Source organism: Capra hircus, chromosome 3 (assembly GCF_001704415.2).
Source record: "Capra hircus breed San Clemente chromosome 3, ASM170441v1, whole genome shotgun sequence".
Lineage (NCBI taxonomy): Eukaryota > Metazoa > Chordata > Mammalia > Artiodactyla > Bovidae > Capra > Capra hircus.
The window spans coordinates 64,555,257-64,582,419 of NC_030810.1; the positions used below are offsets into that span (position 1 = coordinate 64,555,257).

Consider the following 27,163-nt stretch of genomic DNA (forward strand, 5'->3'; position numbering starts at 1 on the left):
TGGTTGTCTGTCTTTTATCTCTGATTCTTTTATGTTCTCTTTAATTTTGATATTGTATACGTTCACTATGATATATCTAGGTGTGAATTTTTAAAACTTGATGGGCGTTCCCAGTCTCAGAACTCACGAGTCCCTTCAGTTCTGGAAAATTCTGTTACTATCTCTCTGTACTCTCCCCTTTGCCCCTATTCTTTCTAGTCTGTTCTTATGAATGACTATTATGAGATAAATGGTGGAGCTTTAAAATCATTTCTCTATGCTCTATGTCTCTTAAATTCCCTCTTTTTTTTCCCCAGATTTAATCTTTTTTGATAACTTTTTGGGCAGTTCATAAGTATTTTTATTTATTTTATTATTTATTTGTCCTCTTTTGTGAATGTTATCCCTTTTTTTTTCTCCAAGAATTTAAAAAGCTACTCATTTTAATGTCCTTTCTGTATCACTCAAATATATCTCTGTTCTTGGGTTTAACCTTCTCCACTCTTCTGGTTATTGGCTTTCTCTCCTTGATAAGGATTTTTAAAAGTACAGTTTTGAATTTTGTTTATGAACTCATCCTCTCATTTTCTTGGGACCTGCTGTCCTTATAGGGATGGTTTCATGGCAGCTTTTGTCCCACCCCTACAGCCTATTTCTGACCAAGGCTTATAGCTGTGACTCAGATGGGTCTATCACCCTGCAGAAATGGTAAAATTCTGGAGCCTTCCCATGAATGCATTGTCCTAGTTCTAATACAGGAACTCAGGGCTTATCCCTGTTTATGGACAAGTGGCTTCTTTTTAGCTATAATTTTGGGCTGATGGACAGAGATATTTTGGCAGCCATTAATGATGATAAAGGAGAAGGCGATGGCACCCCACGCCAGTACTCTTGCCTGGAAAATCCCATGGATGGAGGAGCCTGGAAGGCTGCAGTCCATGGGGTCGCTGAGGGTCGGACATGACTGAGCGACTTCACTTTCACTTTTCACTTTCATGCATTGGAGAAGGAAACGGCAACCCACTCCAGTGTTCTTGCCTGGAGAATCCCAGGGACGGGGGAGCCTGGTGGGCTGCCGACTATGGGGTCGCACAGAGTCGGACACAACTGAAGTGACTTAGCAATGATGATAAAGCACTATTCCGACTTCTAGTCTCAGGTAGGTGGTTTGTATCCATTTTATGCACTGGATATTTAATTTTCACTTAACTTGGTTTCTCAGTTGTTTCTCTAGCTTTCAATATCTCTTTTTAGAAGGACCTCTCTGTTTTGTTCTGGGTTTTGTTTTTTTGGGGGATTTTATATTTTGTTTGTTTATGGAATATGTTTCTTTTTGTTTTTGAGTATGCATGATTTTTAAAAATTTGTTTAGTTTTTAACTCAATAGTATATGAAAAAGCTTAATATGTCTTTTTTACAATACATACTTTGTTTCTTAAAATTTATATTCACCTTACTTATAAGTTACTTTTTACTTCTGTTAATGCCTTAACGTTTTTATGTTTATATTTTATTCTACAGTATAGCTGTTTTATTATTAATTTAATTTTTATTTTTATAAAACCAATACATGTATATTATTTTAAAAGTCATGTAGTACTAAAAAGCTTGTAATGAACCAAAATAGTTTTCCTTCTCTCTGAATCCTATGCCCAAGAGACAACCGCTCTCATTTCTGGCTCTTTCTCCTGATATTTAACTTTGTATTTCTAATAATAGCTGATACTGCTTACCATGTAATAGTCACTGTTCTAAGTGTTATTACTTCATTTAATGTAAATAATATGCTTATTTCTTGACTGATAAATTTTAGGAATATTTTATTGTATTTTTGCCATAGTAGATAAAAACTTAACTTTTTGATATCTTCTTCTCTCCCTTTCCACATATTTATTTTAAAAAAAAACAACTTTAGTTTGTTATGTACATGTAAACATTGTCCAGTGATGAGCCATGGTGAATTGCAACTGTATTTCTTTCCTTGTCCTGCCCTTTTTTTCTGCTGAAAATGACATTGCCTTAATTTTTTTTGAAATCTCTTTTTATATGCTTATGATTAATTTTGCAAATCTTCTAATATCTCTACTATAAATAAACAGTTTTGTCAAGGGACTCATGCACAGCAGCTCTAAATTTTCTAGAGAATTTCTCCCCCCAGATTCCCTCTCTTTGCTCCAACATGGACTTTTTTCTTTCTGAAAGATTTCACAGATGTCATTATATGATGCTTTTGCCTCTTTTCTGATATGTTTTCTGGATTCATGTCTTTCTTTTTCTTTGGTTTATTTATTGTTTTATTGACACATGCTTTCCATTAAATTCTTGAACATGATGTTTTAGTTCTTGCATGTCTAAAATGTCCCTTTACTACCCACATGACTGGCTGGGAATGGAAATCTAGATTGCAAATCATTGTCACTTAAAGTTTTGAAGATACTGCTAGTGGTGAATCTGATGCCAGTTGGGTTGGTTTCTTTGTAAAGGATCTAATTTTCCCCATCTGGGAGTTTTGTGATTTACTCCTTAATCCTATATACCACTACATCCCAGGAATTCTGAGCTTTCATAGTAATGTGCTTTGATGTGAATTTTTTTCATTGAGGGCAGTGGTTGTTGGTAGTGTTGTCATTATTGTTTAATTTGGGGGGCTGAGTTCAATTTGCATATTAGTTGTTTAATCCTCTGCTGTTATCCTGGTTTTCAATGCTTTAAAATTTTTTTGACTTATTTTTGTGGTCTAGTATAAGTTCTATCTTGGTGACTACACAACTGCGCTTGAAAAGAAGTTGGATGATGGATTGCATAAATATCTAGAAATATCAGTTAGGTCATATTGATAGTGTTATTCAGATCCTCTGTAGATAGGGTGGTTTTTTTCTAGTTTTTCAATGAATTGTTGGGAGAAGAGTACTTAAATCTCCCACTATGATTGTGGATTTTATATTACTTCCTTTAAACTTTTTTTAAATTGTATTTTAAAGTTGTTATTATGCACATACAAATTTATGGTTGTTCTCTCCTTCTGATGGACATAGCATAATTATTATAAAATGTCCATGTTTGTCTTTGATGTACTATTTGCCTTGATGTCTATTTTGTCTTTGTTAATCTAGCCATTCCCAGCTTTTCCATGTTTACTGTTTGCAATATATATCTTCTTTTTATCCATTTACTTTCAACCTATGTGTCATCACATTTAAAATATGTCTTTAAAGTCTGAATATTGTAGGATCTTCCATTTTAAAAATCACTTCTGATCATTTTTGCATTTTTTGGGGGGCAGTTAAGTGCTTTAACATTTAATGTAATATGTTTGACTTTAGTTTGTCTCTTCTGAATTTTATTCCTCTTATTCTCTTTCCTTCCTTCTTTTGGATTGTTTGAATATTTAATATATCTATCAGCATTTTAGCGGCACCACTTTGCATTATTTTAATTAATGCCCATAAACTAGTTCCTTCTGTATCAATCAGGGTCCTATAGGGAGATAGAAACTGTACCAGTTATTGAATAGAATTTAATATGAAAAGGTGTTAGCCAGATAACTAAAAAGGTAGAAAGAAGATGCTAAGATATCGTGAAAGTGGGAAGCATGTATCACCCTTAGGGCTGAGAGAACAAAGGGAAGAACTTAAAATTATTGAAACTTAGAACCTAAAAGGAGGAGCCCCAAGGAGATGAAGCCAGACCTCTGAGAAGTGATGCGTGCCTGGTTATGGTGTCTCTGCATTAGGAAAAGGCTGAGTGCATGTTGGCTGGTGTGCAGTGGTGTCTCAGGATAGGGGTGGTGGCACAGAGAGGCTGGTTCTATGAACTGGAAAAGCTTCGAACTGAATTCAGCTGCTATTACTAGAAGGAGCTGCCACTGATGAGGTGAGGGAGCATTGCTGGGGTGACACAGATTGGAAACGTGAATGGACAGGAAGCCCACAGAAAGCAACAAAGAGCAGACAGGAAGGAGCGAATCTCGTCTACCACCTCCAGACTACCTTTCTGTAGCACTCCCTATTAATACAGCTTCTTAGGAGGTCAGCTGGCAAAGCAAAAACATTTGTAAAGTCCCGGACTAGCATCACAGAATGGAGAATATACAGATGGGCTTGGAGGTGAGACATAACACGTTATTAAATGGCCCTCCTTCCTATGATGTAGGACATCTTTACATCTCTTTTATTTAAAAGGTTCTTTCTCTTAGACCTGCTTGTTCTGCCCATTATTCCTCCTCCTCCATACTTCTTGTTTCTAATTAACCTTTTATGATTAGCAAATATCAAAGAATCTGCCATGGGCAAGATGGTTGGTGCTCAAAAATGTCTGCTGGATTAATGGTTATACAAGAGAGTAAATGATAATTGTCAAACAAGCCGTGCAAACTCTAATTGCCATACAGGCTCAAGAGAGGAGGGAGAGACTACCAAGAACTTGGGTGGCCCCAAAGGCTTCACTGATGACATGGGTCTTCAAGTAAAGTATGATGAATGGAAAGGTCTAAGCCTATGGAGAGAAGGATGAGGCATTCAAGGTGGAGAGTACAGCATGAACAGAGACTTGGAGGTAAATATGCTAGATGCTTTTGGAGAGCAGACATGGCTGGAGCAGGGGCTTCCTTCAGGAGTTTAAGGCTAATTTATGGATAGAAGTCCTTTAACATCTGGTTATGCTGTGAAATCTTAAAGGAGCAGTGGGGATACCGCCATGTAAGAGCTAAAGAACAGCCACTGATGGTGTTTTTTAGGCAGGAAAGGATCATGATGCAGGCAATGCTGAATTAAAATGCTGTGCTGGGTGATGAGGGAGTGTCGTTCGATCTTAAGCATATATGTGCAGTAGAACAGTGCTGCCTTTAATAGAAATCAGGAGATCAGAAAGAGAAACAACTTTAACAATTTTTGATGGTTCTGGGTTTTTTATTATGCTGAGTTTTTTATTTTATTTTGACAGTTCACATGCAGAATCAGGGAAGCACAGAAAGAGCCAGAGAATGAGCTGGTCAGGGGGTGGTGGTGGTGGTGGGAAATCTGAAAGGTTGAAGGAGCATCCAAATGATGTATGAAACATAGAGGGAAAAGTTTCAGGTCAACACAAGGTCAAACTTGCCTCTGCAAGGGTGGGTGACAACTTGAAGAGGTAAGCAGTGCATGTTGGTTTGGTTTAGTTAGATTCAACCCTTGAAATTAGGGGTAGACCAGATGCTTGTTACCTGACATCCTTTGGGTCCCACTTTCTCCTCTGTTGAGGTTGCCAAACTGTTTTTTTTCTCTCTTTGAGGACCACTTCTCCATCATCTGAAAAAGAACCTTTGTTTATGTATTAATTTGCGGGAAAGGTGTTTTCCAGGTTGGAAAACAATGATTTTTCCCCCCTCTATGTTCTTTTGAATTGTGCTTTTTCTTTTTCAAGGAAAACAATTTTATCATGAAAAAAATATTTCTGACACATTCAAAATTGGAATTACAATATGTTGTTGAGAAAACTAAACCCACATGGTAAACAGGTGGATGAACCTGTTCAAAATGCTCCAGTTTCCTGTCCTGCCAGAGCCTTTGCTGTCCATCCATGTGAGAGGGGTTCTGTTTCCTGCTTTGGTTTCTGAATGTTGCTGAAGCATTTTTGCTGTTTTTAGAAGTAGCCAAGCCCTCTTGACCAGAGCCTGGGAAAGCCAGTCTTGTTCCCCTCGCATGGAACTTCAGCAAACTGCTCGGGCTGCCAAGCACGTTGGAGATCCTATGGGTGCAACTCCGCGGAGACCAAGGGCAGGATAATCAGTCCAAGGAGACAGTTAATTTTAGTACAAAAGAGGTTAGATGTGATTTATTTCCAACGCCAATGAACCAAAAGAGCTAACAATCATCAGAACAAAACACAGAACCATCAAATACTCCACATAAAAATGGTTTGTGTCAGCTGAGATGGGTCTTGTCATTAGCAAGGGAGACAGGTTTCAGGTGGCTCAGGAGCCGTTGTGGGGGACATTTTCAGGTTGTCTTCCTAGGAAAAGTGGTTTGAATCATCAGAGAGTTAGAGGAATGGATTTGGAGATAGGGAAAAGAATACGAGAAGAAAAGAAGGTAAGAGAAGACAGGAGGGTTTTTATAGGATTATCATAGCCCATTCATCATTTCGTTCATCATCATTATCTTCAGAAAGCATAAGGCTAGGACAGGATCCATGTGATTTGTGCTGCCTCTTAATCATCACTTTGCAGCGCCTGCAGGAGGACCCTCCCCAAGGCTGTGCTTTCTGATGAGCAGAGTTCAGTGTACCCAGGGCCAGTCCCTGTAGCACTCGCTGACAGAGCCTCACCTCCAGAGGGTCTCTGGGCAGGCAGATTGTTCTCTGCTTGGGCACTGTGTTCTCTTGCACTTGAGCCAAACACAGGACTTGTCAAAGGTCGTTGCTCACAGGCCCGTTGTTGATTTATTCAAGTCTGCAAGATAGCTTAAGCAACCACTTCTCCTGTTTCTGAGACTTACATAGCATGTGAATCCCAGGACTTGGAGGAAGACAGGATGAGGACTCAGATGGAGATGCCCAAGTCCTACAGACTTATTTTAATGAGGGAAGAGCCTTAAACTCTTCCTGTTCTTCTTTCTAGGTCATTATTTACCAGAATACTTTGTCCCTTCTATTTAATCACCCTGTCCTCTCTGGAGTCACTGTATCAAGCACATACTTCTGTTATTGCCTTCATATATAACACATTATACATCTCTCATTTTTTCACAGACTAGGATAAGGGCTTAATTATCTGTGAATCTCCTGTACCTAGATCAGCACTTAGTGTTTATATATTGAATGGATAAGTGAGTGAATGAAAGCCATTTATATTGAGGGAACAGTAATTACATTAAGAATGAAGCTGTCTACATCTATCTCTGGCAAATAAGAAGGGAAATACTGTGAGAGGGAAAACTGAAACCACTTTTATTATACTTAACGAGGAGAAGACTCCAGGGCTATTGCTTAGGCTACTCGAGTGGGATCTAGGGCTGGAGCAGCAATTAGATCTGAGCTCCCAAGTGTCTGTGTTGTGCATACTTCAAAGCCAGGATCCATAGCTTACTTTATACCTCCAGCAACCCCTTCCTTTTTCTTAACTTTTCCTTATAACTCATGCTGACAGAGATTGTAAGGTATTTTCCTGTTCTCAGTTCAAACATACTGTCTGTTGTCAGATCAAATATCCAGTTGTAGGGTTCAGGAAAGGCATCTGTACCTCCCTAGTGTTTCTGTAAGTGTGTGACCTTAGATTGAGTCTTAAAGGGGTTACATACATACTTAAAGGGGGAAATAAAAAGTGTATCCATGTGTGTTTGTCAAACAGGAAAACAAGCAACTACATTTGGTAGCTGTTGTGGTGGAACTGGATTTTCCCCATCCTCCTGTAGATGTCTTTTTTTAATCACTGTAACCCTTCTCTTGAGCACACTAGAATCCTCTGCCTACCAGCCAATGGTCATTTGAAGCCTTGCTAGGAATGCTCATCCCTTATTGTTTTCTATTAAAGCTTCAGGCATGCACCCCTATTCCCTCTCTAACTTGTTCACCTTTTGGTTGCAGAGCTGGGGAGCAAAGCTGGCATCACATGGGGAGTTTCCATGTGTGAATGTCCACATTCTTCATTCACATCCTTCAAGGGTTTCCTTTAACGTTTTCTGATTGTGTTTCTCAGTACATGGTGTCAACAGCTCTCAGAACTGTTAAGTTTTCTATTTATCCTCAGGCCAGGAAAAGGCACAGATCACTGCAGTGTAAAATTACCAGTGGTTTTGACAGTGACCTGGAAGAACTATGGAATGAAGAAATTTAGCCTTGAGAGCTGAGGTCCAGCCCCAGGCCCATCTTAACCAAGAAGTTCTGCTCAGTTATACAGATCACAAGGAGTTCTGCTAGTCCTGAAAATATTGAACTCATCAAATTTAAGTTGGGTGTTGCTGACATGTCTTGATGAATGGCCAGTTTCAGATACCAAGTACCATATTTACTTATTTCCTCCTCTGTTTTATTCCTACACCACCTTATTTTTGAAAAATAATTCTGTAAGTTGAAATCTGCTCTTTACTTCTTTTTTAGGAAGTCTTCAAACCAGCACAAACTCTTCTGGAGGTTTGAAAATGCTAATTGGAGCTTTATTTATTGAAAATAGAAGAAAGGGAACTTAATTCTTTGGAACTGTTCTTGCCAAGCCTTAGAGAGAGAATGTAATGATTGTTGTGAGCTTGGGTCTAAGAGCTAGACCACTTGAGTTGAATGCTAGCTCTACCATTTCCTAGCTATGAATCTGTGGGCAAGTTACCTTCTGTGTGATTCAGTTTCCTCATGGGGATGGCAGTAGAAATGTCTACTTAGTAGGGGCTCTTGTGAGTTAATAGATATGAAATATTTAGAAGAGTGCTTGGCACATAGAAAGGTCTCAATAAATATTAGCTGTTATTTTTAATTATATGGTAACTTAGAACTGTTGTAGACATATTATGGATGTACAATAGAATCACAGTGTTCACTCTGAGCATTATAGAGAGTGAAAGTTGCTCAGCCATGTCCGACTGTTTGCAACACCATGGACTGACTATACAGTCCATGGAGTTCTCCAGGCTAGAATACTGGAGTGGGTAGCCTTTCCTTTCTCCAGGGGATCTTTCTGACCCAGGGATCGAACCCAGGTCTCCCGCATTGCAGGTGGATTCTTTACCAGCTGGCTCACAAGGGAAGCCCAAGAATACTGGAGTCGGTAGCCTATCCATTCTCCAGCGGATCTTCCCAGCCCAGGAATTGAACCAGGGTCTCCTGCATTGCAGGCAGATTCTTTACCAACTGAGCTATGAGGGAAGCCTGAGCAGTATGGAACTATCTACTAAAAAAGGGAATTGTGCATATAAACATGATATAGCTCAAGATGCTCACACTTAGTCACTCAATCATGTCTGACTCTTTACAATCCCGTAGGCTGTAGACCACCAGGCTCCTCTGACCATGGGGATTCTCCAGGCAAGAGTACTGGAGTGGGTTTCCATGCCCTCCTCCAGGGGATATTCCCAACCCAGGGATCGAACCCAGGTCACCCACATTGCAGGTGTATTCTTTCCGACTGAACTACTAGGGAAGCCCAAGAAGACTGGAGTGGGTAGCCTATCCCTTCTCCAGGGTATCTTCCCAACCTAGGAATCCAACTGGGGTCTTCTGCACTGCAGGCAGATTCTTTAGCAGCTGAGCTACCAGGGAAGCCCATAGCTCAAGATAGTTGTGTCTAAATTAGGAGAACAATTCTTATGCGTCTCCTTAGTCTACTAAGCCACTCCTTAGTCAGATCCTTTTAAATGGTCCTGGGCCTTGTAGATTTAGTTCTCAGTGTTCAAAAACCTTGGTGAGTAGTTATTTTTTAAAAAGTAGTCTATTACCTTGCTTCTAAGGGTCATTTTAATGGCTTCAGATATAACCTAGGCCTGGTTACTTATTCCCAAGCTGCAGGAGATACACATTGAGGTCTTCAGAGCTCCACTGACCTTCCTGAGAAGGAGTCCCAGAATCCCCAAACCTCTTTTCTAAAATCCCTGTCACAAAATTTTCCTTAATTTCCACTTGCAGAGCCCTTTTATGTGAAAGCCCTTTTATGTAATTTTTTAATGTGAATGACAGATTTCAAGGATTATGCAATTGGTTCTTCTATATTTCTCCTTTTGGAAATTCTGCATATGGTCTAGCACTTTCTTTGGAATGCAACATCAATTGTATCTCAATGCATCAGTCAGAACTTCCAGTTTAACATTCTGTTACATTTCTAAACTGATCCTTTGTACCTCATCATGGTACACTGGATAGAACATTTATAACTATCCAAGCCTCAATGTTAAGCCCATGGAATTAGGGATAAAGAAGGAAGGAAAGTAACATTTATTGAATTTAATTTGCTTGACTCACTTAACTAGAAAATGGCAGGGCTGGAGTTCCTGTTCAGATCTGTATGTTCTAAAACCCAGGTTCATTTGCTATAGGATGAGGTATTTATGCAAAATCTATCCAAGGAAGTACTTCTTTACATTCCTTCTTCCATAAACTCTCTCCTTTATATTCATCACTTTCTTAAAACACAGTCAAATAGTTTTGGGTTTTTGGCAAATGTAAGAAAATGTCAAAAATTTAGTCAAATTTTTCTTCTCACCCACCTTCTTCCTTATACTTTATGAATGAGGCATGGGAAACTTCTATTTTATAGGCTTTGAGGGCTTTAAAAATTTATTAGTGATGATGTGTTTATTAACTTGTTTATAAAAATTTGAACTTCATACTCTAAATTCAATTTGTCAGATATGAGAAAATCATATTATGATTTATTTCTTCCCTGATAGCAATGTGAGTTTCAGAAACCAATACTGAGCTTCTTTCTAATCCTAACAGGGAAGGTAAAAAGGAGCAGATATCTCTATCAAAATGTCTTAAAACTAGTTTTTGTCCATATCTAGACACATACCTATGAGACTTTAAAGCACCAGGAAAAATGAGGAACTCCTAAAGAGATACAATACAGGAAAAAAAAAAAAAGATTATCTTTTGGGTAATGAGAATCAGGAATGAATTTGACTTTTCATCAGCAACATTGGATGCTGGAAACCAATGGAATGATGTTTTCAAAGTTCTGATGGAAAATAACTTTGACCATAGAATTCTATCCCCAGTCAAACCCTAGTTAAGTAGCAAAAGGAAAAACATAGCAAACATAAAATAAATTATAGTTTCTATTTCTGAAAAAAAAAAAAAAATCATGGAGAGTGAACTCCAGAAAAAAGGAAAACATCATGAAGGAGGAAGGCATGAGATCCAGGAAACAATAGCTCTAACCTAGAGAGGGCAGAGAGGGAAGTCCCTTGGTGACAGCTGGGCAGTCACTCAAGACCGAGCTGCCTGGATGGGAGCAGAAATTCAGAGACAGCTGGGTGGATGTCTCAGGAAAGAAAGAGATTGGTCCACAAGTAAAAATATTTATATAATCGTGATCATATAAGCCCTGTTTATAGGTTGTAGGTTATTAATTGTTAGAGTCAATCCCTAGACAAACTCACAGAAGGCTTAATTATAATTACAGAAAAGAACATAAATGTTATCAATTTTGACAATGTAAATATATCAGTAGAGTTGACAGATACTGGGATTTGGGGTGGGGGACGTGGGGTGGAAGAGGGAAATAGAGAGCCAACAATACCCTTATCAAACATACATAAAGTTGCTAAAATGAGACACAGACATTGGTTATGTTATTTAACACTACAAATGTAACCAGTAAGAAAATCTAAGCCATAAGTTTTAGAAACTGGGAAGATGGAGGTAGATAAAGTGGGAGGGGGGAGTGTAAGGGAACTAAATATCATTCATAGCAGAGGTGAACAGCTATTGTTAAAAGCTGATTAAAAGAGAAATAGATATCTAACCCTGTTAGAATTAAAATAAGCACAGAAGTCCAAAGAGGCATATCTGAAGCAGCAGGTGATTAAGAAGGGGAATTACTTGGAGTAAACCAAGGACTGCTTAGATCACCTCTTGTCATCATTGTGATGAGCAGGAGATGGAATCCTCCTACCAGCTGGTTAGCCCAGCTTTAGATGGCACTGAATGTGGGCCAGCCTGGCCAGGAACTATCTGAGTTAATCTTTGTGTTCTGAATCCTGGCAATGGGAACTGGAAACTCATGTTTCTCTCTACCCAGCTATGGAATTTTGGTTCTCATGTACCATTTCCATTTTTCCTTCTCACTCCATGTACCACTGGTTTTACCAACAACTCTTGTAGGTAACTTTGCTCTGGGAAGAAACTCCTAGGAATGTTGGAATTTCTCTTTTTATTGCACACTTTATTCCAAACAACGTGTAAATTGGGGCTAAGGCTATAGTCTCAAGGCAGACAGCCAGTTTGCCTTTGATGACAACATTGCAGCAGGGTGTGCAGTCTGCTGGCTTCAGAGTGAGCTCACAGCACTGGCTGTGGCCCTGGGCAGCCCGAAGCAGCAGAGACAGGTGGGCAGGGCACCTCCCTCATAGCTCAGGGAAAACTATTGACTGGAAAGTGTTTTCCCTTTGTTCTGCTCAGTTGCTTTTAACTGGGTGAAATGCTGCTCACACAGGATTTCTAAGTCTGAGAGCCTTAAGCGAGTTTTGGCCAGATGACTTTTATGGACAGTTGTCTTTACTTGGTGAAAATGGAAGCAGCAATAAGAATTATAGGAATTTATGGGTTTTAGCAGTTGTTTATTTTTTTTTATAGAATGCATTTGCAAGAGACTAATGTTTAGGGGTGGCTGAAACACTCAAGAGAGCCTCAAAAGCTTTATGGTATATTGAGATAGAGAATTTTCAAATGTGCCCAGAGTTTCTAAGTTCTTTGAAGCCCTTCTGGGACCTTTCCTTAGAAGAACACTTGGCCCCTATAAACATGTTTACTATGTGTCTTCTATCATTTGCAATGTTAGTTCTAATACTACATCTGGAAATGGGATTCTGGGGTACAGAAGTAATACAGAAGGGCCTCAATGAATTTGAGAGTCATCTATTCAGCTTAATCAAGTGGGAAGTTAAATCTATGATCTATATAGTTTAGTAATAAAAGAAAAATATTTCTCCAATTCACCGAGTTCCTGCCTTGGGAGACAATTTTCCTCAAGTCTTTGGCAGGATATACCCAACACTAAGAACTTGTAAATTCTCCAGTAGGGGAAGAAGTTTCCTGATAAAGGGTCTTGTTGGCCACCACCTCATGGACACTTTTTGAATTCCTTATTGAAAGGGCCTTGGAACATATTGGACTTTATGTCACCATTTTCCTAAATATTGATTAGTTTTCTTTCATTCTGATGGAGTGGATGAAGGTGAGGTTGGGAATCGCTACCAAGCATCACTGAGCCTGGGCTCCATGTGGATCCATCTTCATCTCCCCTTGCTTTTCTTCTACTTCCTTTGTGACTAGCTCATCTGTAGAAATCCTTCCATGTCCTTCAGTAGACTTGGCACCAAGCAAGAGAGAAATTTTGAAGCTCTCCAGCAGCAGAGACCCAGGCTGTCACCCGGGAAGCTGCACCTGGACTGGACCCATTTGTACCAATGGCCCTGGGTCCTGCACTATCCGCACAGCCCTAAAAATAGCTCTCAATTAACACTGCATTTCAAGAATTGGAAAATTTCCCAGAAGTCCATTCTTTTCTCCTTTTTCTATTTCATTACATTTTGCAGTAATAATACACAAGCCTGCAGAAAACATGACGGGTAATGAAAAAATGTAATTAATATAAGCAGTGTAAAGCGTGTTTTTTTCTCTGTTGTCCTTGCAGAAAATTGCTGCTTTAAACCAAGCAGGATGTGAAAATGCATAAAAACCCCCTTTAATCTGCCATGGTTTGTAAATATCTTATGTAAAACGGTTAAGTCAACTGTCAGATTTTTTTTTAACATAAGTCACATATTCTTGTAAAAAAGTTTTTTTTTTTTTCTCTTGCAGGACAAATTAAGTGATTTGGATAACTCCTTTTGAGCAGGTAAGGATTTTCCACAATAAACCTGAAAACAAGAAGAGTTTGATTTTTGGATGGCAATTCTGTCCATCGGATTTATTTAAACAGCAGTTCAGTGTGCTGCCTCTGCGAACACTCACCTTTGGTTCAGTACTTAGGAGAAGTAAGCATTCTTGCTACTCTTTCATACCAATACACCTCATCCCATTAACTGAAATAAAGTAAGAAAGAGGCCAAGAGGCTGCGGTCTATGCCGGCATTCCTCAGATCATTTTGGTTTCCTTATCTGGACCACTAGCAATATCCAGAGGTGTGTGGCTAGAAGATCACAACAAATTTCAAAGCTGAAATACAAAACATTATTCCCAGAACATCTTCTGAGGCCAGGGAAGAAAATGCTTTATGATTTGGTTTTCATTTGTTCTTTCCTCTTTTTTTCAACTGCTGCTGACATACATGATGGGTTATTATTTATTTCCATCTTGTTCTGGCTTCTAAAACATTCCCCCTGGCCCTGATGTGTGTCAACTTTCAGATATCGCTTGGGAATGGCTGGCTTCCTTCCCTCTGCTCCACTGGGAACCCTGGTGAAGGTGGGGGCTCCCAGCTGAGAAGTGGTATCCCTCTCCTGTGGCATTCTGGGAGACCATTTGGAGTCCCAGATGTAGGAAATGAAATAATCCACGCTTATACAGTCACAAAGTGCCCATCTGGCACCCAGGAACCCTGCTTGATAGGAGCACACAGGCGTGAGCTCACTATTGTTATGGCATTTCATAAACAGAGCTGCAGCCAGCCAGAGAAGGACTTTGGGATGATAACAACCATTTTCCACTCCCTTCCCTTTCAGCTTGCTTCCCTCCAAACATACTGCCCCCCTCTACACACACACACACACACACACCCCTTAACTTTTTTAAAACACAGGAGCCAGGGAGAAAGAAAAAAAAGGGGTGGGGAGGTCCATCCTCTGAAAGGCAACATTTTTTTTTCCCAGAGAGTCTGAAGGAGAAATTTCCATTAACAGCTAAATCCCTCCCCACCACCTCTCTGTCCACATTATTGTCTTTATGCCCTCCATGCTAGGACTCACAGGTGAGGGTGTGAAATGTGACCAGTCAACTCTTCGCTAACTCACTTCTTGTACATCACCCTCAAAATAAGGAAAAGCAGCAGCAGGAGGGATTTCATAAATCACACAGCCACGGCACTGCTTTCTAGTCCTGAAATCAAATTCACAGGAGAATCTAATAAATGACCTCAATGCTTTCCCTTTAGTTTCCTTCTAAGTGTTTGTGCCAAAGCAGGAGCAAGAGAAGCTCAGCAAAGGAGGTGTGAGTTGGAGAACAGCTGGGGCTGAGAGCGTGCATGTGTGAATGAGGAAGGGGCGACTATCCCCACACAGGCTGGATGCTGACCTTCAACCCCAGTTGTAAGAAAGAGCAAGTCAGACCTGGAAACTGAGCCTGCAGGGGCAGGGTAACAGTTACCCCAGCTCTCCTTTTAATCTATGGTGCTAACTCTATTATCCTTTAAAAACACAGATTTCTAAGAAACTCATGTCCAGTGATAAGAGTGAGATCCCTAATGGTGCAGGTAACTCAGGCCACTGTGAAGGAGTGCAGTGACAAGGATAGGGCTCACATCAAAGACCGGTTCAGTCACGTGCTGATTTGTATTATCCTGGCATTAAAATGAGGGAAAAGAATCACCGTAGGCATTTCACTCGATGTTGTTCTGAACTGTAATAAAAAACATCAGGTTGCATTACCCTTCCCAAAGATCACATTTGGCTCTCTCAGCACTTCCAGCCTCCCAAGGAGACATTTTCAAAGCAGCTAGATTCTTTGGCCCCAGAGGGGAGAAAAAATCACAGAAACACAAGCAGAGTCCAGCCCTGGCCCCTGCTGACCACATGGCACACGGGAGAAAAGAGGTGGCTAGAAGATGTCCCAGTGAAATAGAGGTTCCTGGACTCCTGAACTTGAGGGAGGAAGAAACAAATGGATCTCTCCTCGGGGAACTGGCTCTCTCCTCTCAGGCACCACTCTGCCTTCTTGGAGAATGGGATCTGCTTGTTTGCCAATGAATCCAAAGCCGTGAATGGGTAGCACAATGCAATGTTTGTAAATATGATAAACCATTACAATATTACAGCTTTTCATTTGGAAAGCCACTTAGGCAAGAAATGGTTACTGACCCATGATATGTAAATGATGGAAATGCAGAAATTAGTATTTGGGTCAACTCGTATATTTTTCAACCATGAAATGAAAATCTCAGTGTTCACATTCCAATTCATACATGAAAGCATCACAGTGCTATGAGTTGACTATTGCTCTAATTTATTATTGTCTTAGTTCATGTTTTCAGAGTCACCGTGATGGTCTGGATCTACTTTCAATGCACTAATGTTGCAACTTGAAGAGGGGAAGGACATCTCTGGACCAGCTGGTGTCCCCAGGGCGTTTGACTTTAGTTGAGGAGAAGGGAAGTGATTCTGAAGAAGAGCCTAGGGGCTCCTCTTCGAAGATTTCAAATATGCCATCAGTCTATCACTTCCCTTTCTTTTGAGTTCATAAAACCACAAGAATGGATTGGACAGTTGGGCTACCGTGGCAAATTCCTCTGTGTCACTGGGGACACAAAAGAATCCTAAAAAGGACCTTTGTCTTCAAGGTTGAAGCAAAAGAGACTGACTATGGAAGAGGTGCAGAAACTTGGAGAGAATATTTAGGAAGACTTCTTGGAGGAGGGGATATTTCAGCTGGTTTAGAAGAGTGATAGAGTTTAAGAGATGAAGGAGGAGACAGCAAGAGAAACATCCCGGAGGATGGAGTCTCATGCCACATAAATTAAGGTCCCACTTTACTGAAGATGGATATTGAAGAGCAAAAGTATGGGAGAACATACAGAGAAATCACCCAGAGTGGGCCCCTGAAGACCAGAGTTCCTTCCCAGGGTGAACCAGATGAGGGCAATGGGAGAGCATTCTGGGTCTACCTAGACTGTGTAGAAATGTAGCCAGAATTGGAGCCAGGAAACGCTATGGAAAGAAGGTCAGTTGGAAGGTAGGATTAGCAATATAAGGTCTCGAAAAGAAGGCATGGAGCTGGGGTGCTTGTGACATGTGTTAGGAGAAATGGCAGAAGGTTGGGTAGGAGAAGGTGGTCTGGGAGATAGGATGAAGCGTTAACTGTGTGCAGAGGGAGAGAAAGTTACTGTCAACCCTTACATGCAGTGGTTTTATAGAGCAAAAGGAGTATGTGATGCAGAGAGTCAGTGGAGTAAGGGAGTCCTGATGGTTTTGCCTTTTAATATGATTAATTAGCTAGAGGGAACTCTCATATTTCCATTGTGCAACGACATCTCCTCTTCTTGTGACCGCCTAAATCATAGCCTTGAGATTGGGTAGTGCTGAGATCTCGGGATTCATTCAACTTTGGCTCTTGGATTTGGGGTGTGCCAGCCCCTGAAGTACAATCACTCAGTCAAACCCTTTAGTTGGGGGTCTCAGGATCAGAGGCGGAGAAGGCAATGGCACCCCACTCCAGTACTCTTGCCTGGAAAATCCCATGAACGTAGGAGCCTGGTGGGCTGCAGTCCATGGGGTCGCTAAGAGTCAGACATGACTGAGTGACTTCACTTTGGCTTTTCACTTTCATGCATTGGAGAAGGAAATGGCAACCCACTCCAGTGTTCTTGCCTGGAGGATCCCAGTGACGGGGGAGCCTGGTGGGCTGCCGTTTATGGGGTTGCACAGAGTCGGATACGACTGAAGCGACTTAGCAGCAGCAGCAACAACAGGATCAGAGGAGATATTATGTCTGAGAGGAGATCTAAGTGCAGGACAGTTTTGAATAGGTAGGTTAAACCAATAGCTCTCAATGGTGGTAATACTGCCCCCTACAGAGTGCTTTGGAAATTCCTGGAAACATTTTTCAGATGTCACTGAACTGGGTGGGAGTCAGGGATGTGAGACGGTCGCACACAAGGTGGAATCTTATAGCATCACACGTGGTTTCTGAATGTCCTGCCAGGCATTCATGTAGGTAAACCTGTCTAAGCCTAAAACCTAACTCCAATTTACATAATTTGCTACCCAGTTTTAATACACACTAAATTTTCCATGAATTTACAACTACTTTGTATATTAAGGCAAGATTATATTTTGTTTTGTCCAAAACTTTACCAAGAATTGGGCATGAGGAAATCACAGTGCAAGCATTTGATTACTTTTTCAAGCCTTTCTTGTGTACACGTGTAAATGCACATTATTATTATGAATTACTTTCCTTTTGTTTCTTCTTTATTGTACATGCAGGGCATTATATTGGTGTTTAAAAATGTGTCTAGGTAATATATATACATGATAAGCTGCCCTTCCTTGGTATTGTCAGTGATTGGTTTCAGGACTCCTATGGATACCAAAATCTGTAATGCTCAAGTCCCTTATATAAAATGGCATAGTATTTGTATATAACCTAAGCATATACTACCATATGGTTTAAATCATCTCTAGATTACTTATAATACCTAATACAATGTAAATAGTTGTAAATACAACATATATGCATGTGCGCGTGCTTAGTCGCTCAGCCGTGTCCTACTCTTTGCAGCCCCATGGACTGTAACCCACCAGGCTCTTCTGTCCATGGGATTTTCCAGGAAGGATACTGGAGTGGGCTGTCATTTCCTGCTCCAGGGGATCTTCCCGACACAGGGATCGAACCCACATCTCCTGTGGCTCCTACACTCAGGCAGACTCCATCACTGCACCACCTGAGAAGCCCAGCTACAATGTAAATGTTAAGTCAATAGTTGCTGATGCACAGCAAATTCAAGTTTTGCTTTTTGGAACTTTATGGAACTTTAAAAAACTAATGTTTTCCATCTGTGGTTGATTGACTCCTTGGCTGCATAAGCGTCAGATTCTAAGGGCTGACTGTATACTGTCTATACAATTCATTTCACGATAGTAAAGGGGGGGATCATAAAATATTTTTTATAAAAAGGAGATGTTGGGTCTGATGGGATGAGAACCATGGAGTTTGACGTACAAGAAACTTAGATATGACACTTTATAAGTGACCATCTTTTATTATTTTTTTGTGTGCTGGAAAAACAATGAATGGATCTCTGCTGAGCCGCTCTGGCAAGCCTGCAGTGGTTCAGGCACCATATGGGCATGTGGGAGATAAAAGAGAAGCGCAAGTTGCAGAACTGTATCTCACAGCTTGGCCTAATCTGGCCCGGCGACTCGCCACAGGTTGGGGTAGTCCGGAAGAGAGTGAATAAAATGTGATATCCTGGAGGTTACAGTCCCGCCAAGTGACTGTGAATATGGTCCAAGATGAATGATCTAACCGTGGGAGCCCGAGGGCACTGGAAGGCCCTGGGACGTTCAGTAGGCAGAAGGCTGTCAGCATCAGGAGCAAGTGCAGAGCATGCAGCCCCAAGCACCGGGCTGGGGCCAAGAGATGGAGTTCCACCCCTTATTGCAGGGCCAGGCAAGACAAGGCCCTGCCTCAAATGACCACTCCTGGGACCCAGAAACAAAGGAACAAAGTGACGAGCTAGTACTCGACACATGGTGAGACCCAGGGTTGAAATTTTCAGGTCAGCGGTTGACATTCAGGGCGAACCAGCAATGAGATAGTCTCCGTGTCAAGTCATAGGTACTGGGGTTAAGTCATCCTAATGTATTTTGCTGCAAGTGCAGATGGATTCGCTGGCTGGTTTTAAGGAGGAAGTCAAAAGTGGCGCCATGTTGGACCTGACAGTTTTATAACCTTATTGGAAGAACAAAGTATAAATACATAATGAATGCATTAACTGGACAATCATTAGCAAAGAGTACAGGCAACATTTCAAGAGTATCTTAAAAACCCTACATGGCCTCCCTTGGATCAAAGAGGGTGAGAAACTCTAGGACATGAGAGAGACCTCTGGGTTGGAGTAGTTTCTGGAGGTGTTATGGAAGAGCAAGGGCTGGAGCCAGCCTGTGAATAGCAGATGCATGAATATTTGAATTCACTCATTCATTCAACAAATACTTAGGAAATCCTTGCTATTTGATAGATGCTGAAAATAAAGAGGTAAATAAGAGAGACACTGACTTTGGTGACACAGAGGACAGGCTCACCTGGGACCCAGAGACTTGAGCAGGCTAGAATGGGCAGCTTTCATCCTGGACTTGAGGGTGTTCCTAAGGCTGGTGAGGTGCACCAGGGTCTGCCTTTAATTTAAGGAAGTACTCTTTTGTTACCTGGTGGTGGTGGTTTAGTCTCTAAGTTGTGTCTGACTCTTACGACCCCATGGACTGTACCCTGCCAGGCTCCTCTGTCCATGGGATTCTGCAGGCAAGAATACTGGAGTGGGTTGCCATTTCCTTCTCTAGGGGATCCTCCCAATCCAGGAATTGAATCCGGGTCTCCTGAACTGCAGGGAAATTCTTTACCAACTGCGCTATGTCTGAGCTGCAGCTAATTGAGCATCAATTGTTCAGGGCACAATTTCCATCTGCTTCAAGGTTTAACCTTAAAAGAAACTAAAACTATAATTAATATAAACTGTTAAGAGTTAGGGGTTGACCAACTTTTTCTCTAAAAATTCAGAGCGCAAATATTGTAGATTTGTCATGAAATGGGCTTCCCAGTTTAGGGGCACTGAGTTTACTTCTCTGCCAATGCAGGAGACACAAGAGACATGAGTTTGATCCCTGGGTCAGGAAGATCCCCTGGAGAAGGAAACAGCAACCCACTTCAGTATTCTTGCCTGGAAAATCCCATGAAGAAAGGGGTCTGGTGAGCTACAGTCCATAGGGTGGCTAAGAGTCAGACACTACTGACTGAAATGACTTAGTGTGCACACGCATGTGTCATGAACTAGAATTCTTGTTTTGATTTTTTTTTCTTTTTAGCAATCTAAAAACATAAAATCCATTTATATAAACCCCTAGGCTGAGTTTTTGGCCTGCTGGTCTATACAGTTCCTTTTGTCCAGAGGCCAAGTGAATATTCAATCATGTTGGTGAATGATAAGTAATATTTATTATCAATAACATTTTGTAGAACATGAAACATTTTTCAATGTTATATTTATATATATAGCCCTACTTGGCCCTCAAAACAATGCTACTAGAGTAGGTTAAACCACATCACCATTATTCCTCATTTCATAGGTAGTGGATTGAACCTCAGGAACATTTGGGCCTTGCATTAAGTCATACAGACGCAGAAACCAGAGGGACACTAGATCTCAGTCTTTTGATTCTGGAGCTTTTCCTTGATCTCCAGCTATTTGGAACTGACTGTACAACCAGATTATTCACAACTTTCACAGGGCTCTCTGGTTTCAATCTGAATGTGTTTTGGAATTAAAGGCTTACATTTAAAATACAAACAAACATCAGATATGGTCTGAATTATGTCAGCGCTGTTAGGGGGAGAGGTTCAAATAGATTGTTTTATGTCTAGGCACTGTTCTAAGTGCTGGAGTTGTTTTTGTTGTTGTTTGGTTGTTAGTGGTGTCCGACTCTTTGCAGCCTCATGGACTGTAGCCCTCCAGGCTCCTCTGTCCATGCGATTTCTCAGGCAAGAACACTGGAGTGGGTTTCCATGCCCTCCTCCTTCCTGACCCAGGGGATCAAACGTGCATCTCCTACATTGGCAGGCGTATTCTTTACGTTGAGCCACCAGGGAAGCCCCAGGTGCTGGGGACTCACCACTAAATTCAATAGACACAACCCCTACTCGAAGGAACAGTTTATAGTCCAATGAGGATGATTCTAGTGATAATGACACAAAGTAGGAGTAGTAGCTACCTAAATGCCAAGTATTGTGTTTGGAGTTACAAATGTCTTATCCCTAACGTTCAAAGTAGTGTCATAGAGTGGGTCCTATTTTCTCCACTGTATAAATACTTTAGTATGAATAGCAGTAGCTAACATGTGGAACTTACCCTGTGTTAGGAAAGAAGTGCTCAGAGGAGATAAGAGAGCAGGGAGTTGGCCAAGGGGGATTTGAAATTGCGTCTACATACCTTGGAGTCCAAGGCTTTCCACTTTGTGCTGAAGCAAAACCCTGGGCCATGCCTGGTAGGGTGTCCCAACACACCTGCAGTTTTCTATGCCTGGTAGATTTAAGTCAGGTTCCCTGTCTTTGGATTCTGTCATTTATGGGGCAAGGCAGCCAGAGAGCACTTACTCATTAGTGCTTTACACTGTGATGACTGCTGAGATGGCACTTCAGTGTCATAGAATGCTATTTTCTAGAGCTTCTAACTCTGAAGTAATTGCCTCATGGGTTACGATTTCATCAGTGTTCGAATGCTGCTCTTGACGTGCAGTTGGACAATTTGGAGACCTAGGCGTCTGCTTCAAAGTTTATGGGCACTGAGTTTACTTTAAAAACACCTTCAAATCAAAGGTGGATGGAGTGACACCCTGCTTGGAATCCCCGTCTTGCTTAGGCACACTCCTTCTGCCTTTACTTGCTTTATCCCAAAGAAGCCCACTGAAACCTCTCCCCAGTATTGTTAACATGATTTAATTTGCATTAGTCTATGTAAGATTCAGAATCTAAGGCCTTTCTTTAGCTCCTCAGTCTTTTGTGGGACAGGTGCACGACAAACATTTTGCAGAGCTCTTTTTTTTTTCAGTCCTTGGGAAATGACAGAACTTTAAGTGTGGAGGGGGATCCTCGGAGGCTTCATTTTAAATTTCCCAAGTTTTGTGTAGTTGCTACTTTGTCAGAAAACAGATTTTATTTTTTGTATTAAAAAGGAATACTAACTAATGTGTCAATGACTTTTCCTTATAAATACATTTATCTGAAGAACTTCATTATGACATAAATTACTTGTCTCAAATTACATTTTTTTAAAAAAAGATGAAACCCATGTTTTCAGCATGGCATTAGGAAAGCTCAGTGATCACATATAATAACAATGTATTAGAAGTCAAACAGAAAAGAACCCATTTTTAAAAACCCATAACTCAACAGACTAAAACAATGACAGACGAGCCATTCATGCAAATTAGCTAACTCGCATTTATCAGAGAAAATATTTTATAGCATTAACAACACTGTCATTGAAGAAAAATTAAATGGGGCTCAGAACCACACATTTATTTTTACTGCATTCATTATTCATTTACTTGTTTCATTCCTCCTTTTCTTTCTTTCTTTTTATTTTCAGAATTGTTAAGTTTTGAATTCAAAGTTCAGTGGAAGAAGAAGCAGATGATTTTCCCATTTTAGTGACCCCGTGGTTAGCAGCAATAAAGCAACAGGAACAAATCTGGCTTGAAACGTGTCCAAACCCACATTTCCCAGTGAGCACAAAAGGCAAAAAAGTAAGATGTGCAGCGGATATTAACATGAGTAATCTTGGAAATCTAAATATTAAACATATGTCAAAGATTATCAAATGCACATCCACATGTCTTATAGAGATGTCTTTCATCCGAGGAGCTCCAGCCCATTTCAATGTGCATAAGCTAGTTCCCTAGCCTCATCGAAGTTTGGCGTGTCCAGTGACAACAGCACCAGTTTTTTATAGATGGGTCCTTGTGAAGCAATAACTCCTCAGCTCCTGCACCTTCCTGAAGACAGTCTTCTTAATGTCTACCCTCATCGGGGGATGACAGAAGTGAAAATGTTACTTGCTCAGTCATGTTTGAATGTTTGTGACCGCATGGACTGTAGCCCACCAGGCTCCTCTGTCTTTGGGATTTCCTAGGCAAGAATATTGGATGGGGTTGCCATTTCCTCCTCCAGGGGATCTTCCTTACTCAGGGATTGAACCTGGGTCTCCCACATTGCAGGCAGATTCTTTCACCTGAAGATAATGTCATTTAAATCCAGGTTGATTATTTGCCCAGGGAGCTGCACAGTTTGGGAAATTTCCTGGAGTCTTTAATTTGTGTTCTGAGCTGAAGTCTGTAGAACCCCACCCTCAACTCCATCTATAGGTCTTGTATCATAGTGATCCAGAGAAGAATGTTCCAGACCCTGAGAAATGTATTATCTTATCTCCTGGACACTGTGTAAGAAAGCTGTGACAATTCCTCCTGTCCACTGGTGACATGTGCTTACAGTACTTGGCATCTTTTTGCCTCCAAATCTTATTCTGTGGGATAATTGAAGCTATACTTTGGAAATACCTAAGGGAATAACATTATAATCGGGAGCTAGCCTAGCTTTTTCTGGGTGTATACCAGCTGTTGAACAATATTATGTTAAAAACCTCTTGGTGCAGCATGATCTTACTTTTTCTTAGCCTCATTTTTGTCATCTGTAAACTGTGAAAGAAAAGCTGACTCTCAACATTTCTCAATGAGATCATGTTTATGAGAAGACTTTGTAAACTCTAGACCTTTATACAAATGTGGGATAGTATCACTACCTTAAAGGAACATCTAGAAAGAGGCCCCCTCCCACCCTGCCCCAGGGATAACTGGTGCACTGAAATCCAATTTCGTTTCCATAGCCATTCATCCTTGGCAAAATGTCATAGTCTTCATTATGAAGCTACCTGTGTGGCCCTAAGCATATAGCTCAGTAGGCAGGCTGAGTGACTGCTGCTGCTAAGTCGCTTCAGTCGTGTCCGACTCTGTGCGACCCCATAGACGGCAGCCCACCAGGCTCCCCCGTCCCTGGGATTCTCCAGGCAAGAACACTGGAGTGGGTTGCCATTTCCTTCTCCAATGCATGAAAGTGAAAAGTGAAAGTGAAGTCGCTCAGTTGTGTCCAACTTCGTGACCCCATGGATTACAGCCTACCAGGCTCCTCTGTTCATGGGATTTTCCAGGCAAGAGTACTGGAGTGGGTTGCTGTTGCCTTCTCCGAGGCTGAGTGAGGAAGAGAGTAAATACTTAGCTTTGCACTACTTTTCTCAGGGAGTCTGGCACTGAGCAGGTGTTCAACAAACACGTTCTGAATTGTGTAGAGGCAAAGTGACTTGAGAGTGAACAAGGTGAAAGAATAGAGCGCCAGTTTGTTTGAACTTCTCCAGTGAGGTGACAGGCAGTGTCTGGGGCACTGCAAGGAGACAGGTTGCTGGAGAACAAGAGAGAAGAACCAGATGTGATCCCTGGAGGCTGAGAGTGCCCAGAGCGGTCACAGTGGGGGCACAGTCCTCTGGCCCCTCCCTCCTCCTCCTGATAACTTCTCTCGCCTGCTCCGTCTATCTTCTGTCACCTGGAGAAGGAGCGGCTCAGTCTTTTCTTGCCTGAGGCGTGTAGGATTTTCCTCATTCTGTGAGGTACAGGAAGCTGAAATTCGCTGGGGAATAGCGTGGCTTCTCCAGTTCTGTTCTTTAGGGAATTTGCAGGAGCTTTGGAAGACACCTGGAGAAGGCAATGGCAACCCACTCCAGCACTCTTGCCTGGAAAATTCCACGGACTAAGGAGCCTGGTAGGCTACAGTCCGTGGGGTCGCAAAGAGTCGGACACGACTGAGCGACCTCACTTACACATACATGGAAGACAGCTGGCGGACTATCTCTTGATGGGAGTGTAGAGGGGAGGGGGACGGATGTCGTTTTAGGGAAAGATCTGACATGTCAACATGTACTTTTGGGTGGAAGATTTCTTGCCGAATTTGTTCTTAAACTGAAGTGTCTGTTTTGGTCATTAAAATGACACATCAATTATGATAAAGATAGTAATCTATTAATTTATCTCTCTTGACCCATTTCCCTGGTGAACGGCAAAGGAGGCACTGACAATGCCTGCCAAAGTGGGAGATGTGGGTTCGATCCCTGGGTTGGGATGATCCCCTGGAGGAGGAAATGGCAACCCACACCAGTACTCTTGCCTGGGAAATCCCGTGGACAGAGGAGCCTGCTAGGCTACAGTCCATGGGGTCACAGAAGAGTCGGACACCACTTAGTGATGAAACAACAGCAACAGTGTTCTCCTAGAGCACATTTGGAGAAATAAAGTGTATTCCAAAATTGTCGACTTGCTTTTGTCAATGTGTTCCAAAATAATATGACTTGATTCTCCCAAACACGTATGATACCCCCTCCCCTGCCGCCTTGGAATAGAAACTGTTATCATCAGTGAAAGAATGGCAAAACTGAGCACATTCTTCCCTTTGGAGAACAAAGTGTTCCGTGAAAGGGGGGATTTAGTTGCTATTGTTTGAGTTGTGGAGGATGTAGTTATATCCAGTTTGCCAACCTCTCTTCCTGCCTATTTATCTGTCTTCTTTCTTCACCTTTATCTTCAACCTATGTCTCACAAGCAGGGCGTACAAGACTCTCAGTTCCTCAGAACATCGTTTACCAGCAGAGACGCAAACAGCTCTGGGGCTGCAGCCGAGTCTGCACCATCTCCCTCTGGACTAAGGCAACCGTGCTCTGAAAGAAAAACCTCAATGCAAAAATCACATTTCACTCGCTTCGTAATAATTTCCTTTTCATTTTTTCCCCAGCCTCTTTTTCAAAAATGCATAGAAAGCTTGGCTTTTGGTTCTAAGCTGCAGGGAATGGGAGAAAGAAAAGAGGACCTGCAGAAGACCTAGATCTGCGCTCATTGAGCTGGAACACTACTCGTGAGCGGACACAGATGAGACAATCAAAGGCTACTGAAAGCTGCTGAATGTGATGGCAGATCAGGACTCAAACACTCTTACTTTCTCACCTCTACTTTAAGGTGAAATATTAGCTGAAAAAAAAAGAATGTGTCTAGACCGAAACTCTAGTGACTTGTGTTCACATCATCAGAGAATGGAGTATGTTTACATGAAAATATTTACAAAATATTGATTTAAATATATTACACTCAACTCCTAACTGATCAAAGGTTTAAAGTCTGTTTATAGTGAGTAATACTTTAACAAAAATGATTCACTTTGTCATTTGCATTTATGCATACATAGATTTACTGGAATCAGCCGGAATAGCAAACTGCAGCCAGTTGGAAAGTCAACATGTTCATTGCTGTTTAGTTTATTAAAAAATGTGTTTAATTCTTTAGAGACACCATATGAAGAATATCATGGCCAGCTACAAGCATATATATTTTCTCTTGGGGCTTGATAACTATAATCCAAGTATTTCAAAACTATTATCAGAACCAGTGAGCAGCTAGAGTTGGATCAGATCTTCAGAATCTTAGAAGTTGGGAAGAATATTACAGATTATCTAGTCCAATGTTTTTCAAACTCTCCTGATGATAGTAATTCCTGGTCCTTATTACAGACCTATTGAATTTGAATCTCCAGGGGTGGGGCCTCCCTTAGAAACTGTGTTTAAACAATGTGGTATTTTTATCATCAGGAAAGTTTGAAACAAACTACTCCACTGGTTCTCAGAATTGTCTGTAGAGGTTGTTGAAAATAAGGAAGGCTGGGTAGAGAATATATTGGCTATTCTGAAAGCTACACTCTTGGTCTCTAGGTTGGAATTTAAGACTACAGGATCTCAAATAAATTACTATTGCTGCTGTTGTTATTATTATTTCACTATTGTTATTAAAAGCATGACAAAAGATAACTTTTGGATGGTGATATATAGTTTACAAAGTCTTTGCGTATTCCCTATTCTCATAGAAGCTCTGTGAAATTGTCTTATTTTTCATTTATGGATGGAAAACCTGGTGCTAGGTGAAGTTTTAGAGTACTGCTTAAAATTGCCCGTGCAACATTCAGTCAAGCTAGGACTTGAACTTAGGTCTTCTGA

At 41.1% G+C, this 27,163-nt stretch overlaps 1 long non-coding RNA gene across 2 annotated transcripts; it reads left to right on the top strand.

Moving 5' to 3' along the window:
- Positions 1,029-26,940, top strand: LOC106501949. 2 transcript variants are annotated; one of them, XR_001295489.2, is made up of 3 exons: positions 1,029-1,138; positions 13,459-13,495; positions 25,915-26,940. It is a non-coding gene; the product is annotated as an uncharacterized LOC106501949 (long non-coding RNA). The 2 variants fall into 2 exon arrangements; XR_001917832.1 differs by lacking the exon at positions 25,915-26,940 and adding an exon at positions 15,832-16,952.